Here is a 12,990-nt window from a genome sequence, read left to right as displayed (position 1 = left end):
CATGGTGTGTGGACCCCAAAACAGAGGGGGAAAATGGAGCAGAAATATTACACCAGACTCCAGGCTGATCTCTGCTTCTCCCCACGGGAGTGGGGAGGGCCCTGCCAGCAGGTCCATCTACCCAAAGAGCACAAGGCCCCAGCCTGCCGGTCTCCCTGTACCTGAGGGGCAGTCGGTACGCATCCAGGGCCCTGCAGACGGCGGGTCTTGGCAGAGTGGTAGCTCTTCCTCTTCCTCCTTTGACAGCCCCATTCAAGGGCATTAAAAAGAAGCTACCGGTGAACTTCTATTTGACTCCATTACCTCACTGGCAACCTGCAAAATGCCAAATGCTGCCTCTTGCCCTGGGGGAAGTGATTTTGTCTCTTACCCATGAATGTCACCACAGAAGCTAACTTCAATCCCCAGTGATGGATTGGCTTCTCCTCCTTCAGCACAACTCAAATGCCAGGCGTGAAACACAAAGGGACTCACCTCTGCCTCTCTCTGAGCTCTGAGATTTCTTTGGTATTAAAATCACAAGCTGCCACTTCCACGGCCTGAAAGAGACATGGAAAATCATTTATTTGGGGGGGGGGAACCTTCACTATGATACATCCACACTATAAAATATTATGCAGCCACTAAAAAAAGGATGTATTGGAGACTATTTAAGGAAATGGAAAAATGCTCACATTATGATGATAGCTAAAAAAAAAAAAAAAAAAAGCAGAATACAATATGATCTCAAGTCTGTAAAGATAAAATAAACAGAGAAAAAAACAAAACAAAACAAAAAACAGAAAAAGATTATCTTGTATCTCCAGACAGGAAAACTGTAAATACTTTGTTTATTTCTTCATTCCTTTCTATATTTTTCAATTTTTCTACATGAGAATGTATTACTTGGCTGATAGGCAATTAAAAGTTTGTTTTCAAACGAAAGCATAAATCATTTTACTCTCTTCAGAGTCGGAGTAATAAGTAACATCCCCACAAGAAGAGCCCACAGCTGAAGACACCAGCCACCTTCTCCCCTAATTTATCCCAAAGAACCTCCCAAAACTGGCCCACAGACATCTTCAGGGGTCCTCCTTCTGGTGGAGGGAGTGGGTAGGAAGGGGTACGAATCACAGCATGACTCAGTGTCACAAAACCAGAGATACAGAAACAGCACTTAACTGCAAGAACCCATTCCAACCACAAAGCAAGAGCCACCCACCCTCCAGTGAGATGCATTCCGTTCCACCAACTTTGACACCTATGGAACTTTCCAGAACCCAGCTGTCCCTGCAAGATGGTTCCAGACCCAGGAGCATGTCTTAGACCTGATACCAGAACTCAGTGACACGTCTGGGTATCCTGTTCCTAGGGGCACTTGACTGAGGGGTGCCAGCCGGTCAAAGTGGCCCAGACAGCAAGGAAAAAAGGCTGCCAGGAGTCATCCCTCTCCAACCCCAGACCTTGGGCTGTGAGCATGTGAAATCGTCCGCTGTGTCCTCACCACCCTCGGCTCTCCCATCACGCACTAGAGCATGCTGCGGAGGCTGGCAGGTGGGCCGTGGCCACGGACGCTGGCCAGAGGGTGGGGGATTATACTGCAGGATTATTCCCCAGATCCATTCATTCCACACCCACTTATTGGGCACCTGCAGGCTATGAGGCACGGTGTGTGGCAGGCAAGGGGGCAGGATAATGCATACCTGGGCACCATCTGTCTTTAACACAGCAGTTCTCACCCTGCAGCTGCATCAGCCTTACCTGCGGGGATTCCTTAGAACCTGCCTCTAGCTCTGATTCAGTAAGTCTGGAGTAGGACCCCTAAATTTTGCATTTTCCACAAATCCCCAGGTGAGGCTGCGGTTGTGGCTCCTGTCAGGGAACCCTACTTGGACAGCCACTGAGGAAACAGCAGGGAGGAGGCAAGGTTGAAACCCATCAGCTCCTCCTCCCTATGGAAACAGACACAGCACGCGGGATGGCAGGACATGGGCACAAATGCAGACGGGCACCAGCCTCGCCGCCTTTTGGGTGCGAAGCTGACCCGGCTTACGTAAGCAGCCCAGTGCCTGCAGAGGGCGAATCCCTCCTCTCGGAAGCCTGTCTTAGACGGAGGGGCAGGAGGAGGGCATCGCTCCAGCCCCGGTCCTGAGCTTTGGTTTCTCAGGGACATCTGTGCCCAGAGACGGAGCCATCTTCCAGCCATCTCGTTGGAAGCCAAGTTGCCCCGAGACTCATTGGAATTCAGCTTGCTTATAAACACCTGGAGGTTTTGAGATTATGCTGAGGTCTGGGGCTCGGGGATTTTGCTTGGGGAGTTTATCGGAGTTAAGTCGGTGTAGGTGAAAGGCGGTGGATGAGCCTGGTGGGGGAGGTGGCAGGCATCAGTAAGTGAGCGCATTATTCACACATCTCCTTCCACCAGAATGAAAGCTCCCCTTCCACTCACGAATGCTTATCAACACCCTTCGATTTTTTTCATCCATTTTTAAAGGAGGCAGAAGGGAAAAGATCATAATTTTTAATTAAGAAATTAAGCCATCCCCTTCCTAAATATTCAGTGCTGCATTTATCGCCTCCAGGAAGGGGGAGGGGAGAGTCCGACCGTTGCAGGGAAATGGTTTTCATCATCCGCAAAATCCGATGCCCAAAATAGCCCCATCGTTGCCCTGGCAACTAACATTTGCTCCCCCTTCCCCCTCCTCCCCGATGCCTTTGCATATTGCTGCATATTTCTATCATCTCTTTCCAGGCACAGTTCATAAACACGACGGCATAATAAAGAATGTTATCACCAATGACTTACAGCCCAGCTGCGCCCGGAGAGATAGGAAGTGGCAAGCAGATACAATTTCATGCAGCGAGGGCAACAGAGTGATTGGGTGCCCTTCAAATGTGATGCCACTTCTTTAAGTCAGTCCAAATTCAGAAATAAAGTTGGTCTCGCCCTTTTCCTGGCCGCCACCGGCAATTGCATGCAGGGATAATGCCCCGGAGTCTCATTAGGGCTGGAACGATCTTGCCCTGAGATGGGGATTATTCCAACAGCCTCCTTCGCGGCCCCGATCGGCCCTCGCCTCCCCTCCTCTCCCTTGTCAAAGGGCCGAGGCCCCGGGATGTGGCCTTTTTGAATTAATTATCCTCTCTTCCCAAGGATTACTCGGGGCTCCCAGGGCTAGGGGCAGTGGGGGTGGGGCAGGGGCTGCCGCAGATGAAGATCCGGGAAGATTTTCCGCCTCCGAACCCCGCTCCTTTAGTTTCAGGGGGCTGCAGCGCTAACTGCGGGGTCTCACTCTGCACGGGGTTAATGCAAGGAGACAGGGCACTCTCTAGACCCTCAGCAGCCACTTCTGTCCAGAGAGGGCTGGAAGGTCGGGGACCTTTCTCTCCCTGCCCCCCAGGCTTACACAGCTCTGTAAACCTCTCCTCTGGTTCTTGTTCCAGATGGGGCCAGAACTTTGGTTTTTGTTTTTTTTTTTTTGCTTAAAATAATAAAGATGTGGCTGGCCTCGGTGGAGGATGGGCCCATCCAGAAGAAGAGAGAGAAGTTTCTGGTTTTGGGGTGTCCTGCAAGTTCCTTGGGCAAGGATCAGGAAATCAAAGATCAAGGCCAAACTTATCTGCCCCCTCCAGGGCCTGTGGAACCAGCCAGGCCTCCCCTGGGCGGTGCCGCGACCACAGGCAGGGCCCTCTAGCCCACCGGGTCTGGTGGAATGCCAGAGCCAGGGGTCCCTGCGCTGCCCCCCACCCACTCTTCCATGTGGGTCCTTCCAGGCCGCCCCCAAGCTTAGCTAGACAGTGTCCAGGCTGAGCTCAGGCTGGCCAGTAGCAGCCTCCCACTCCTCCTAGGGGCTTCCAGCCAGGGGGACAGGGAGCCAGGTGGGGACATAGGGAGGAAGGGAAGGTGTCCCAAGGGCACCACTAGGCCCTCGAGAAGACAGTAATCGGGGTGGAGTGAACATGGGGGCTGCTGGGAAGGGCAGCAGAAGCTGCAGGTCCCGCGGATCTCTGCCTGGTGGACACATGCGCCATGCACAGAAGGCGCCACACAGCCTTTGCAGGGCAAGAGAGGCCCGGCGAGAACATGACAGCCCTCCAGGAGGAGGATTCTCAAAATCCAGTCCGCAGTGGAGTCGGCAAGGAGAGCTCTGGGGTGTGATCCCGGGGAACAGAGCAGGTGGCAGAATGACCGCCATCCCATCCAGGAAGACCCTGCGCTGCCTGGGACCCCAGCACCACCAAGAGCTTCACCCTTTCCTCTACCGAGGCCACTCTGGAGCCAGCCTGAGGGGCTGTCCCTGGCTACCTCCATAGCAGGAACCAGATATCCCCAGCAAGGCCCTCATGGAGCCCACAGGTGGGTGGAAACAGAAGGACCACAGCCTCCTCGGGGGCCAGGCTCACCTTCCACGTGCTTGGCTGCCTGGAGCCACCCCCTCGCCTGTGCTGGTCCCACCGGCCGGCTTATTCCCTAGGTGGAGGGCTGGACATTTGGACACGTGGTCATATGGGAGGCAGGGTGATTTTGCAGCAGAGGAGAAGATGAGCAAGTTTGGTAAGATGCCATTTTGTGTCCCCTGCACTCTTAGCTCTGTCCGAGGTGACTCCCAAGGAGGGTTTATCTAATGCTCTTCCCACACCTGTATTACTAAGATGGGGGAAGCAAGAAATTCTGAAGAAAAACCAACCTCCCCTTCACCCATTCACAACAATTTCCCTGGAGTCAGCACGGCTCTCCCAGCCTGCTTCCCAGTGCCCTGCTTGAATTTTGTGTAGACATAAACACATATATCTACTCATTGATGTAAAATTCATATAACATAAAACGAATGATTTTGAAGTGAACAGTTCTGGCCAGGAGCAGTGGCTTACTCCTGTAATCCCAGCGTTTTGGAAGGCCAAGCAAGGTGGGAGGATCACTTGAGGTCAGGAGTTTGAGATCCACCTTGGCCACATAGTGAGACCTCATCTCTAAGAAAAGTAAACAAAATTGGCCGGTTGCAGGTGGTGCACATCTGTAATCCCAGCACTTGGGGAGGCTAAGGCAGGTGGATCACCTGAGGTCAGGAGTTCAAGACCAGCCTGACCACTATAATGAAACCCCGTCTCTACTAAAAATACAAAAATTAGCTGGGCATGGTGGTACACACCTGTAATCCCAGCTACTCAGGAGACTGAGGCAGGAGAATTGCTTGAACCAAGGAGGCAGAGGTTGCAATGAGCCAAGATGGAGCCACTGCACTCCAGCCTGGGTAACAGAGCAAGACTCCATCTCAAAAATAAAATAAACAAAATGAGCTGTGTGTGGTGGCTCACGCCTATAGTCCCAGCTACTCAGAAGGCTGAGGTGGGAGGATCGCTTGAGCCTGGGAGATCAAGGCTACAGTAAACCATGATCGAACCACTGTACTCCAGCCTGGGCGATAGAGCAAGACCCTGTCTCAAAAAGAAAACAAATAGTGAATAATTCAGCAGCATTTTATATGTTCACAATGCTGTATCAATCTCGTTCCAAAACATTTTCCTCACCCCAACAGAAAACCCTGTACCTGTCAGCAGTGACTCCCCATTTCCCCTATCCACAACCTTGGCAACCCCTAGTCTGCCTTTTGTCTCTGCGTGTTTCCCTGTCCTGGATATTTCCTATAAAGAGGATCTACAACACGTGACTGGTTGCTTTCACTTAGCTTGATGTTTTTGAGGTTCATCCACTTTGTATCATGTGTCAGTGCTAGGTTCCTTTTCATGGCTGAATAATATTCCATTGTATTTATAGACCATGGTTTATTCATTCATCCATTGACAGACATTTGGGTTGTTGTCAGTTTTGGGCTATTGTCAGTAGTCCTGCTGTGGGCATTCATGTATAATATTTGCTTAAATACCTGTTCCCAGCTGGGTGCAGTGGTTTATGCCTATAATCCCAGCACTTTGGAAGGCCAAGGCAGGCAGACCTGAGGCCAGGAGTTCAAGACCAGCCTGACCAACAGGGAGAAACCCCATCTGTACTAAAAATACAAAATTAGCTGGACGTGGTGGCGGGTGCCTGTAATCCCAGCTACTCAGGAGGCTGAGGCAGGAGAATCGCTTGAACCTGGGAGGCAGAGGTTGAGGTGAGCCAAGATCGTGCCATTGTACTCCAGCCTGGGCAACAAGAAGGAAACTCCATCTCAAAAAAAAACAAAAAACAAAAAACAAAACCTGTTGCCAATTTTTTGGGGCATATACCTAAGGACAGAATTCCTGGGTTATACGATAATTTAATGTTTAACTTTTTTTTTTTCTTTTTTTTGAGACAGGGTCTTACTCTGTCTCTCAGGCTGGAGTGCAGTGGCATGATCACGGCTCACTGCAGCCTCAAATTCTGGGCTCAGGTGATCCTCCCACCTCCACCTGCCGAGTAGCTGAGACTACAGGTGCAGACCACCATGCCCAGCTAGTTTTTGTATTTTTTGTAGAGATGGAGTTTTACCACATTGCCCAGGCTGGTCTCAAACTCCTCAGGTGACCCTCCCACCTCAGCCTCCCAAAGTGCTGGGATTACAAGTGTGAGCCACCCCACTATGCCTGGCCTTTTATGTTTAACTTTTTGAAGAACTACAAAACCATTTTTCGAAGAGGCTGCCCCATTTCACATTCCTACCAGCAAGGCACGTGGGTTCTGAACTCCCCACATGCTCACCAACACCTGCTATCATCTGTCTTGACTCCAGCCATCCTAGTGGGCATGAAATGCTATCTCCTGTGGTTTTAAATTTCATGTCCCTGAAAAATAATAAATGTGAGCATCTTTTCATTTGCTTGTTGGCCTCTACTTGAATTGGATACTGGTTTCTTTTTTTTTTTTCTCCTTGCAAAGAAGAAATCTGGTTCTTCAATAAAGATTTTCACTCATACAGCCAAGAACTGCAAACTGGGCCCTGGAACACATGAGGCCTGGGGACAGGGTCCCTCGGAGAGAGAACTTTCCACCTCTTTCCTCAAACCCTCCTGACCCCAGAGCTGAGGAGAGAAAATTGTAGATGACCAAAAGATTTTAAAAAGTATTTGGCGTCAATTCTGTGCTGTTCCAGGAGAGGATCTCTTAAATCTCCCTTGAAGGGGAACAAGGAGACACATCCCGCTTCTTCCAAGCAAAAGGGAAGTTCAAGAGGGGAGGGTTCTTTCCATTTGCTTTACATGCAGGAGGAGGCTGGTAAATCCTGTTTACCTTTCTCCTCTCGAGCACATTTCCAGGAAAAGCAAAGCAAAATCAACTTTGTATTCTATAGACAACGAGAGTCTTTGTAGGACGGAAAGTTCACAATCATTTTTCCCTCTCCTCAAACCTTCCACCCTGGCACCATAAAACATCTCTATCGGCCATCCGGTGATCCGGTCTCATAATCCATGGGAACATGAAAGGGAGGACAATTGTGCTGAAAAATGACAGCCTGTCTCTGCCCCTCTCCACCCCTGGTGTGCCTTCACTGCTCCGTGTTCTCTTATCCCAGGTCAGACACCTGCTCCCTCTTTGTCATTCTCCAACATGATAAACACTCTTGCACACCAATTACCAGCATCTCTGTGGTCTGTGAGCCGGTGTACATGACTGTCCTTTGTCTTGGAGAAGAGACCTGAGGGGAACAGTGGATCCCCTCCATGACATCTTCCGTGAAGGCGCATCAGTCAGCCAAGATTTCACTCCAGCCTGGGTCGGACTGTGGGGCGGGGTGACACCACAAGGAGAAGGCTGGGGTGCCGAATGGGGGCCGAGAGGGCCATGAGTGGAGTGGGTGGGCCACGCAGTTGCCTTGAGACCTTGAGCAGGTAATTCCCACAGAAGGACAATTCCAGACAGTCCTATCTCCTGTTTTTGCTAAAACTGAGTCCCCTCACTCCAAGGTCCAGGAGCACTGTGTCTCCTCATGGTCCATACCTCCCTGCCACTCTCCACTGATCACAAAGAACCTTCCGGATATGGCTGGGGTCTGTGACCCCGCCCAAATCTCATGTCGAACTCTAGTCCCCAGTGTTGGAGGTGGGACCTGGTGGGAGGGGACTGGATCATAGGGGCGGAGTTCTCATGAAGGGTTTGGCACATTCCCCCTTGGGACTGTATAGTGAGTGAGTTCTCAGGAGATCTGTTTGTTTTAAACTTTATGGCGCCTCCCCTCCTCTCCCTTCCTCCTGCTCCAGCCATGTGAAGATGCCTGCTCCTTCTTCACTTTCTGCCACAACTGTAAGTTTCCTGAGGCCCAGCCATGCTTCCTGTACAGCCTGCAGAACTGTGAGTCAATGACACCTTGTTTCTTTATAAATTATCTGGTCTTAGCAACAGGCTAATACAGTTCCCCTAGAAGTCACTTGTGCTGCGTCTTATGAGGGAATCAAGGGTGGGAGGCAAGAGGAGAATGAGAGGGTGCCCAGGCTGATCCCCTGTGTCCATTAGGGAGGGCCTACTACACACTCAGCACTGTGCTAGGTACCACGGGGAGGAGGGCAAGAGTAAACCATGTGACTCACAGACTCCTGCACGATGCCAACTATGTGCTGGGCAAGGTTAGGTGCTTCCCCTGTGTGTTCTGATTTAATTTCAGCAAATGGTAATAAGATGAATGAGAAAGCAAGAGAAAAAGGAAGAGGGGCAGAGTCACCATAGTTGGAACTCTGTAATCACAGAGGCTGGGCTTCCTGGTAATACAAGTGGTGACTCCAGCCATAATACTCTGAGACCATCTCATTGCACACTGGTCATGCACGGGGCCCAGCTCTAAGCACTTCATCTCTACTGTCTCATTTAAAGCCCACAGACCTCCCAGAGACAGAGACCAACTGTGATCCCTGATGCATGGATGGTGACACAGAGCACAGACCATTTCAATCATTCACCCAAAGTCATACAGATTATATGGTTAAGCTGGGATTTGATCCCAGGACTCTCTGACTCTACGGCCTGAGTTGTTTCTAGCATTATGCCAATCTTCCTTTCTGACAGTGAGATGGAGAAGTATAAAGGAAACAATGAAAGGATGAGGTCACTGCCCAAGCGCCCCACTGCACAGTGACCTCAGACCCATGTGGCATCCACAGGTGTTGTCGATCCTGGGGTCCTGTTCCCGGAGCTGGGGTGGGGAGGACCCCACCTGGCCCAGGGAGGAATGGCTCTGGCTGGTGGCCCACGTCATGTGCTATCTCTGCATGGCAGCAGCCAGTTCTAAGACATGTTCTGACAAATCATCTCTCCCAGGTGAGAACAGCAGCTCACCCTCAGCCTGGGGTTAGCAAACGGATTTTTTTTTTTTTTTTTTTTTTTGAGATGGAGTTTCACTCTTGTTGCCGATGCTGGGGTGCAATGGCGTGATCTCGGCTCACTGCAACCTCCGCCTCCCAGGTTCAAGCAATTCTCCTGCCTCAGCCTCCCGAGTAGCTGGGATTACAGGTGCCTGCCACCACGCCCGGGTACTTTTTTGTGTTTTTAGTAGAGACAGCGTTTCGCCATGTTGGCCAGGCTGGTCTCGAACTCCTGACCTCAGGTAATCCACCTGACTCGAGGCCTCCCAAAGTGCTGGGATTACAGGCGTGAGCCACCATGCTTGGCCAGCAAATGGATTTTGAACCTGTTCTGTGAAGTCTTACAGAAAAGGAGAGCTGGGGAGGAGATGGATGGGAGGTCCCCGGAGAAAGACAGACATGGGCCCAAGCCTGGGACCTGCAGGTGCCATCATCACTGTGGGCCTTGGTCATTCATCAGCAGGATGGGTCTCCCCAGAGTAGCTCCCTGGCAGGGTTGGTGAGGGTGAAAATAGAGATGTCTGTCCCAGCCAGCATTTCAGAGGCGTTGGCAATCACTGCTAGAGGTGACACACTATTTTTGGTCTTTAGGGGTAAAGCAAGACCTTAGCAAGGTCCTAGGCTGCCACTGAGCCAGGCCAACGTGTCCCAACACTCAGGTTTCAGAAGGAGACAATGTCACCAGCAGCTGGTTCGGTGTCTATGTGAGTGTCTGTCCCCAGATCTCAGACGGAGATGATGTCTCCGGCAGCTGGTTGGGTGTCCATGTCCTCAGATCTCAGAAGGAGACGATGTCACCAGCAGCCGGTTGGGCGTTCATGTCAGTGCTTGTTTTTACTCTCAATAGCCTAAAAGTGTAACAGCCAGATGGGGATTTGAACGTCTTTGAAATTCAAAAGGAACCGTGGCCTCCAAGACCTCCTGCAGCCCGGTGTTTGATGACGCCAGGACTAATTGTCGCTGGGCCCTTAGGATGCCACTAGCCATGTGAAGGGGCTTCATAAGGACTTGCTGGCTCCTGAGCCATATGTAAAACACCTGGAAAGAACAAATAATTCCCACACAAACAGTAAAAGGAAAGGCAATTTTCATCAGCCGAGACACCATAAATCGTTATATATTTTATGAATCTCACTTACATTTCTTGTCTGACTTGTGCATAAAACTTCTCCAGATTTATACAAGCCCACTGCATAAGTCATTCCCTTCCCAAACGGGCTCTATATCTTGATGACCTTTTAGAAACCAATGACTGCTTTTCTGTTGTTATCCATAATTGGAAAAGCACTGGAGATAAGAAAATTTATGGCAATGAATGATCTACCTGAGCAAAGCCATAAAGAACCCCGGGTTTCGAAAAGAGGGGCGGAGGGGGAAGGCGCTCACCCTGTTTGTCAAATGTTATCTCCATCAGCCAGGGTCTTCTGCAGCCACTGTGCTCTTGGCAGACTCCTGAAAGGTGGGGACATGGCTGCTTCAGGGCTATCCCAGGCAGTGTCACTCAGACACTGGTCTAGGAGCCAACTTATTTTCTGTAAATGAAGGTCAAGAGAGGCACAGTCCTCCCCAAACCCAGTTTTCTCCCAGGCCCACATGGATATAGGCTGTGTTGTAACAGAGGAAAGGTGGGCAAAGGCAGAGGGGTCAGATTCAGGGGGATCACAGGGCATTTCCTTGACCCCCTCAGTTCCTGTTGGTTTGCTGAGTGCCTACTATGGGCTGTTCAACAGGCTAGAGACATTGTCATGAACAGAATGCACAAAAATCCCAGGCTTTATGTAGTTCATACCCTATTGGGCCTGAGATATATTCTTCTGGTTCCAGCCACAGAAAGGAGTGAGAAATGACCCTGAATGGCCAGGAGAGGGGGTCAACCAACGTTTCCTCCTCTGGCCTCGTGGAAACCGACCACTCCCCTGGCAAGGACCCTTAGCTAAAAGAATGCATGCCCACCAGGAGAGCCCAGGAAAGCGTGGATTTATTTATCCAGCATTTACTGAGCACCTTTGATGTACCTGCAAGTTTAACGCTCAAACACACTGGTTGTGGCCTGGAAGGAGCAGAGTCGGTGGTTCACACAACTTGGGGCACATGAGCATGTCTTTGAAACAGAAAAAGGAACAGCATGGACCCTTCCTCACAGAGGATGGGGCAGAGAAGCAGGCGGCAGGCGTTGCAAGTTAATTGCAGTGGGAGGGGCTCCAGTGTGCGGCCCTCCCGGCTGTGCAATCAGGAGCAATCACTCCATTTCTCTGTATGAGAAATCCCAATTTCTATATGAGGAGAAGGTAGAGAGGAATCAAAGACAGGCCATAAAGGGAAGAGGCGCATGAGACCAAGACCCAGCGAGCAGATGGAGTAAGGAAGGAGACCCATCCTGGCTCCCCCGTGGCTGCACAGGCCAGAGAAGACATCGGCCTGGGGAGGTGACTCACGGTGACTCGATTTGCTCCCCACATTTGGGGAATCACAGGCTTCCCTTGAACCAACGTTACCACGAAACGGCAGTCAAAAGCAAAGTAAACTGATGAATGACTTCTTTGTATTACTGAGCTGCCCATGAACAAATCCAGAGGGCAGAGTTTAATCCCCCAGAATGACAAGGGTGTGACAGCATCAGTGCAGAAGGAACTATCACTGGGCAAGGGGGTGGCTGAGAGGAGTCTGTCCCCACCTGGAGATGCATGCTAGAACCAGGCTCATATCTGCATCCCTGAAACACTCCCGTTCTCCACCTCTGAAGCAGGACCACGTGAGCCCATTGTCTAATACCACCTACCTGAGAAAGGTCTGCTGAGCCCTCCAGGGACACCACCTGGCCACACCCAGAGCCCAGCTCACCTCCACACAGTATGCAACTATTGAGCACCTGACTGCGTGGCCCTGGAGGGATCCATGGGACAGCGTGGCTTAAGGTTGAGAATCAGGGGCTCAGGCCCAGCAGGCTGGGTTTCAGCTCCAGCTCTCACACTTACCCTGACTTTGAGCAAATCATTTAGCCCCTTGGAGTCTCAGATTCTTTATCTGTAAATGGGAGAATTGAGAGAACCCGCTCCAAAAGAAGGTGTGAACATTTAAAGAGACAGTGTGTGTTCCATGCTTAGGAGGGGCTGGGGCATGGGGCTGGGCAATGATTATTGTGAGGGCTTCCGCTCCTCCTTCTCCTATTATTACTGCTACTACTACTGCTGCTGCTACTACTTTTAGGGACCTAGGCCCTCAGGTTCTAAGGATGGAGAAAGTATCACCTGGAGGTGGAGGTAAAGGAACCACATTCCTGACCACAAGCAGGACCCTGATGCCAACGGTCCTGACACCAACAAGGCTGTTCTCTGGCCTGTGCATGGACACGGTGGGCCGTCCTGAGGGACGTGAGGACATGACTGGCTCTGGGGCAGGTCAGCATGTTTACAGCCTCCTTAAAGGACTGGACATGGCAGGGGAAACTGGCCAGGGATTCTGCTCTGAAGGCACTCCCAGGCAAGAACTCCCTCTGAAGTCAAGTGTCAGGGCTAAGACCCTGGAGTCAGACAGCCTGGATCTCAGTCCTGTCTGACGCTGGAGGCATGAGCCCCTCTGGGAGCTCAGCATGGTGGTGAGTGTGAAGGATGACTCTGATGCTTCTGGGATGAGCTAGAGCCTCCCTTGTCAGACAGGGAGCTCGCTCGGGGTGCACTGGGAGACACTGCCCCTTGAAGCCTCTGGCAAAGGGGACAAAGGGGTTGTGGTGCTGCTTCC

At 51.1% G+C, this 12,990-nt stretch overlaps 2 long non-coding RNA genes across 2 annotated transcripts in view; one reads left to right on the top strand and one right to left on the bottom strand.

Annotated features, from left to right (window-relative positions):
• Positions 1-3,092, bottom strand: part of LOC114673019 (uncharacterized) — a 42,502-nt gene extending 39,410 nt beyond the window's left edge. The window contains exons 1-2 of the long non-coding RNA XR_013407366.1: positions 2,786-3,092; positions 371-539 (exon numbers count right to left, since the gene is read on the bottom strand). This is a non-coding gene — a long non-coding RNA (uncharacterized LOC114673019). The remainder of the gene's footprint in view (positions 1-370; positions 540-2,785) is intronic.
• Positions 3,093-8,068: 4,976 nt separating this feature from the next.
• Positions 8,069-12,331, top strand: LOC144335994 (uncharacterized). Its single transcript, XR_013407367.1, has 2 exons — positions 8,069-8,248; positions 9,844-12,331. It is a non-coding gene; the product is annotated as an uncharacterized LOC144335994 (long non-coding RNA).
• The last annotated feature ends 659 nt before the right edge of the window (positions 12,332-12,990 follow it).

Source organism: Macaca mulatta, chromosome 16 (genome assembly GCF_049350105.2).
Source record: "Macaca mulatta isolate MMU2019108-1 chromosome 16, T2T-MMU8v2.0, whole genome shotgun sequence".
Lineage (NCBI taxonomy): Eukaryota > Metazoa > Chordata > Mammalia > Primates > Cercopithecidae > Macaca > Macaca mulatta.
The sequence above is the reverse complement of the archived record's forward strand: the minus strand, read 5'-3'. Positions and strand labels throughout refer to the sequence as shown.